This window comes from Euphorbia lathyris, chromosome 5 (genome assembly GCF_963576675.1).
Source record: "Euphorbia lathyris chromosome 5, ddEupLath1.1, whole genome shotgun sequence".
Taxonomy (NCBI): domain Eukaryota; kingdom Viridiplantae; phylum Streptophyta; class Magnoliopsida; order Malpighiales; family Euphorbiaceae; genus Euphorbia; species Euphorbia lathyris.
The window spans coordinates 14,864,109-14,870,108 of NC_088914.1; positions in this window are offsets into that span (position 1 = coordinate 14,864,109).

The window sequence follows — 6,000 nt, forward strand, 5'->3', positions numbered from 1 at the left end:
AAGAGCTACCAAACCCATTTAGTTATTAAAACTGATGGAGCCCTATATGTATAGAAAATATCATTTATATATATCCAAATGTGTAACTAGTTATTGAAAAGAAAAGTGAAGCTGAATTTGGAAAGAATTAAATGTAGGATGAATATAAAAATTGAGAGTATAAATAAGTTGCTATTTATTACAATTCTTTTAAATGTTATGGTTTACTAATCATCATCAAACTCTTCTGTTCTATTGAAAACATATAACAATTTAGAACTCTCATTTAATTGGACTTGTCCCACATAGTTTTATGAGACCAATAATATATTAAAGGCATTACATTTGTTTGGCTCACCAAATTAAAACTTCAAAAGTCCCTAAACTATCAACAAAAATTATTAATTGAATCATCATTCTATCTTACAATCAGAAACAATGAATATTTGATATGAATTGTAATAATCTCTATATTGGTTCAAAATAGATTTAAAATAGATTTAGAGAAGAAGGTCTGAAATCGTTCAACCGAATGATATTCGGTGAGACTCCAATTGATGTTTTTGTTTAGAATGGAGACTTGATTGATGATTTGTTGTTAGTTCAAGGATCTGATTGATGATTTTAATAGTTTAAAGTCTTAATTGACTTTGACATCTTAGTTTAGGAAGCCAAATGGGTATTATGCCTATAATAAAAGAATAAAGTTTGACAATAACGTTTTCGCTTAATTGTATATTTAAGGCCAGTTTGTTTCAGTTGTTCCTGTTTGCTGTTTGTTATTGCTGATAGACGGTAAATATTAGTTGTTTTTTCTGCAAAAAGCAATTGATTGCAATTTTACCAAACACTTTTTTGTCTCTTGTTTAGTTTTGAAATGCAAAAAGCAGTTCCGAAAAATGGAAACAAACGGGCACTTTGTTTCCATTTTTCGGAACTGCTTTTTACCTTTCAAGTCTAAACAGGAGACAAAAAGCGTTTGGTAAAAATTCGAAACAACTGCTTTTTAGATGAAAATCAACTAACATCTGATGCCTATGTCTGACAGCAAATAACTAACAGCAACAACAAACAACAAACAGGAGCAGCTGAAACAAACGGGTCCTAATCTTAACTTATAAAATAGTATAAATTTAACCATAGCGTTTTGAGTTCAATTTTAGCCGTACGTTAACAAAAATTTAGAAAAACCGGTTTGACTGTTATTTAATCAGGTATTCTAAACATCAATTATGTTCAAGATATTTAGAGGGTGTTTGTTTTAGCTTTTCGGAAGAGCGTTTAGCGTTTCACTCCAAACCGCTGGAAAAATAGCGTTTGGTTAGGTTTATATAACCGCAGCGTTTAGCGTTTTTTCTGAAATCTGCAGCGTTTTGGAGCGTTTCACGAAAAGCTCCTATTTGGAGCTTTTCATAAACAGTTGTTTGTAGTTATTTGTTATTGACAGAATTATCCTTTTTATTTCCACAAAATATGTTTATTCTTTAATATTATTTATATTTCTACAAAATAATTACCGAAAAAACAATGTTTTGTTGCGTTCAATAAATTTTTTATTTTTTATATAGATTATTTTTATTAGTTTGTGTAACACATTTTTTATTTTATAATAGGATAAGGTGCAAAAATACCCCTAACATTTATAGCTAGGAGCAATTTTACCTTTAACGTCTAAAATGGTGCAATTATACTCCTATTATTGGCAGCCAAAATCAATTTTACCCCTGACATTCACAGGTTGGGTCAATTTGAGAAATAATTTATCAAACTGCATTCTTGATCATGAATATTGTCATCTACACTTTACATACCATTTTATCATCGTTTGTAACAAATCACAAACATATGATTAGACATGAATTTTTTTTCAGAAAATAAAAAAAATATTGTCTTTTGTACGAGTTAGACAAAAAAAATTCAAATATTTCGCCGAATTTATAAATAATAATATTTGAAATTGATCCAACTTGTCAATGTTAGGGGTAAAATTGCTCTTAGCTGCTAGCGTTATGGGTAAAATTGCACCATTTTAAAGGTTAAGAGTAAAATTATTCCTAGTTGTAAACATTATAGGTATTTTTTCACATTTTTCCTTTTATAATTTTATCGTTGATTAATTTAAAACATGTCCATTTTAGACATTTTAAATCCGAACAACAGCAGTTCAATATAATTTTACCAAACACTAGTAATTAAACAGCTAACAGCTTACTGCAACTGCAAACAGCTAACAGCTTACTGCAACTGCAAACAGCTAACAGCAACCGCAACAGCTATTAGCTAACAGCTGAACCAAACGGGCCCTTAATATGTTACTAACATAGTTACACAAAAAACCTATTAAAATACGAACAACTAAAGACCCGCTTGTTTCACATATTCTGTTTGCTGTTATTGGTATTCAGTAGATATTAGTTGATTTTTCACGTTAAAAGCAGTTGTTTCGAGTTTCTACCAAACACTCATTGTCTTCTGTTTAGACTTAAAAGATAAACAGTAATTTCGAAAAATTAAAACAAACGGACATATAAGTTAACCATAAATTTTTTTTTTGTCAAAGTGTCTAGATTGTTACTGATAATATAGTTATGAATAACTAACCAAAAAATTCACGAAACTACTTTAATTCATCCATAAACGTATGGGTAAAATTGATCTTATCGGAAAACGTTACGATTATATTTACACAACTATTTTTTTGGTCCGTATGATTCACGGATTCATTTTAACATATAAATATAAAAAAAGTATAATCTAATAATTATAATTAATGATATAAAGGTGCTTGATGACCCGCGAGGCTAAACCGGGTCATATTCATTACGCAGGCCCAGCCCATACTTAGACCTATGGTCTAAGATCGGATGAGACCCGAATAAAGGAAGCGGGCGCAGCGAGTAACCGCCCCGAATGGGACTCGAATAAGCGGAAACGGGTGAAGCGAGTAACCGCCCCGAATTCCTAAACGGAGCATCAAGACTCCCACTCAGAACCACGTTCGTTGCCATGAAAGCCACGAAAGGGACATGGCCTAAAAAGGGGGAACCGCCCTCAGAACGTGGCCCACTAAGGAGTAACCGCCCTCGGTGGTTACCTAAAAAACACCTATAAAAGGCCTTAAGAACGAGGGAAAAAGGTACGCTCACAATTTTCCCCGCAATACTATTGTCAAATTACCAACCTTCTTACAAAAACTGACTTGATCGTCAGAGAGTTTTCCCGGAGATCCTGTCTCCGATTCTGTTTTGCAGGTAACTCTGGCAGAGAATATCAAATCGGATCCGGCAAGTTATCATTGGTGCGGTGATCGTGGACCTTTTTTACCAACATTTGGTTAAAGGTACGCGAAGAACATGTCAGAACCATCACGAACGACCGGCGTTACCACTAGATCAACCAATATGAACTCCAGGGGACCACGGATTGCGAATTCGCAACCTGCAAGTACACAGCCTGTGGTGCCTAGCTCATCGGGTCCTTCGGAACAATTGAGTCCCTTATTGGAAGTCCAAGTGCAAACTGAGATGGAAATGTCCAATAGTGATTTCGTGCAGATGGCAGGACAAGTCTTGGCTTCGAACATGAGCCAGGCGGCTGGAGATCGAATGATTAATTTACTAACTGCCCTCGACGAACACAATACCGCCGTGGCGGCTGCTCCTCAAGAACCTGTGGTTATCTCAACACAATCACCGACTATCCCTGTCATATCGGCCCTCCCGCAGCCATCTCAGGCGCCAAATCAAGGCACTCTTCCGATACAGCAAGTGGAACCTTTTCCTCACAGACATTTGGAGTTGATGACTCCTGGGCGAGAGCACACATGGAACTTTGATCCTATAACGGGACAGCTGTAGACACCGAGTCGGAGGACCTGTGATGAAAACCTGAAACAAGACGGTCGAAGCGATTGATTCCGGAAGTTTTGAAAAATATATAGAGAATAATAAGCTGGGGAAAATTAACGGCACGGCGCGGGCACACAACGGCATCCCGCACGCGGACGACGATGGTCGAACGCCCGCTTTACGGCTCGAGACGTGCGCGCGGCGTCCGTCGGACGCACCGCGAGTGGCACGCTCTCGACGCCCGAGCAATGCCTGGGACCGCTGGCGGTGCGCGCCCTCGTGGGCCGTTGAGCACACGTGCCTGGCAGCGCAGAGCGCGCGTTCGGCGGCCGCGACGTGCGAGCGTCTAGCTGCGTAGAACGCGCGCTCGGCGGCCACGGAGTGCACGCGTCCGACGGTGCGGGGCACGCCCCGAGGGTCGCCGGGCGGGCACCCAACCGCGTCGGGCGAACGCCCAACGCATCGGGCGGACGCCCGACGAGGGTTGGGCGCGGGCGCCCAACCTCGCGTTGGGCGCTCGCCCAATGCCGTTGGGCGATCGCCCAACTCATGTTGGGCGGCCGCCCAACAAGGTTGGGCGGTAGCCCAACACTAGGTTGGGCGACCGCCCAACCACAATGGGCGACACCCAAATTTTTTTGGACGTCGCCCATTGTTCCGGGATCCGTTTCCCTATATAAGGGCACAGATCCCAAGGTGAAGAGGAGGCCTTTTTGGGAGAAAAACTTTCTCACTCTAAACATTTTTAGAGAGAGAGAGAGTGGATTTTTGTTGAGACAAAATATTTTTTCTCAAAAATTCCAAATTTCCTAAGTTCAATTTTTACTAAATTTTTATCGGGAGCTCGCGATTCGTGGAATCAATCGGCTTCGACTGTCAGATACCGAATTCAAGGTATTATCCGAGGACTAGACTCTTTATTTTATTTAATTTATTCTCTTCTTCTATTTTTTTATGCTATAGTTTTTATTCATTTAGTTATTTATTTATGTTGTCACATTTTGTTTAATTAACATATTTATTTTTTCGTTTCGCGTTAAATAAAATTCGGTTTTGTTTTAAAATAAAAACCTCGTTTTGGATATCCCAATACGAACCGTGATCCGATAAAAAGGTAGTTCGGGTATCGAAAATGTTGTAATTATAAGATTTTTTAATTTAAAAGAGGTTTCCAAATAACGTTTTAAAATAAAAACATCGTTTTAGGAACTTCCGTTTTCGACTATGATCCATTTTTGGTAGTTCGGAAATCCAAAACGATTGAATTAGATTTGATTTAAAGCTTTTGAATAAATCTGGAAAATATTGGGGTGCTGCTGTAATTTGCCAATTCTGTTACTAAATGCTGTTTACCGACGGATTTTCCGTCTGTAAATCTGCCAAAATGTAAAAAATGCCATTTCAGTCCCTTTTTCTTAACTTTTAAACTTTTAATCCTTAGTATATATATATATATAATTATGTAATATATGCATTTCAAATTATTTTAGAACTTTAGCATACATAATTATTTTAGAATATTTGTAGATTATTATTTATCCCGTTTTATGTTATAAGTATAAGTATATATATGTATTCTTTTTTTTATTAATTTGGATCATGTTTTAAATGTTAGTTATTTGGTATTTTGGGGGAAATAATTAATATATATTAGCATATGGTATTTTTGGTATTTAAAACTATATTAGTTATGTATATGTATGGTTTTGAAACATTTGGGTTATTTTAGTGATTATTGAATAAAACTATTTTTGGTTAAGAATTATTTCATTAGTCATAGGACTTACTTACTATTTTCATATTTTTAAAGTATATATATATTGTACTTATTATTTTTATATACATATAGTTCATTTTGTATTAACTTTTGTTTTTCATATCCCATTTTTGATTTAAATGTATATATGCATGTATAAACTATTTTCTTTATTCTTTGAGCCCATTCATGGGTCCATGTTTCAAATGGGCTTTATTTAAGTATAAATATTAATTTAAATAAGTTTATTGTTGTAAGTATAATAATTAGAGAGTCCATTAAATAAGTGGGGAAAATAAATCACAAAAAGAGAGTTTTCAATTGAATTATTTAAACAAATGAGTTTTTTTAGATTTCTAATGTAAATAAATAGAGTAATTCTTGTTAATATTTCAAATCGTCTTCAAAACACCACGT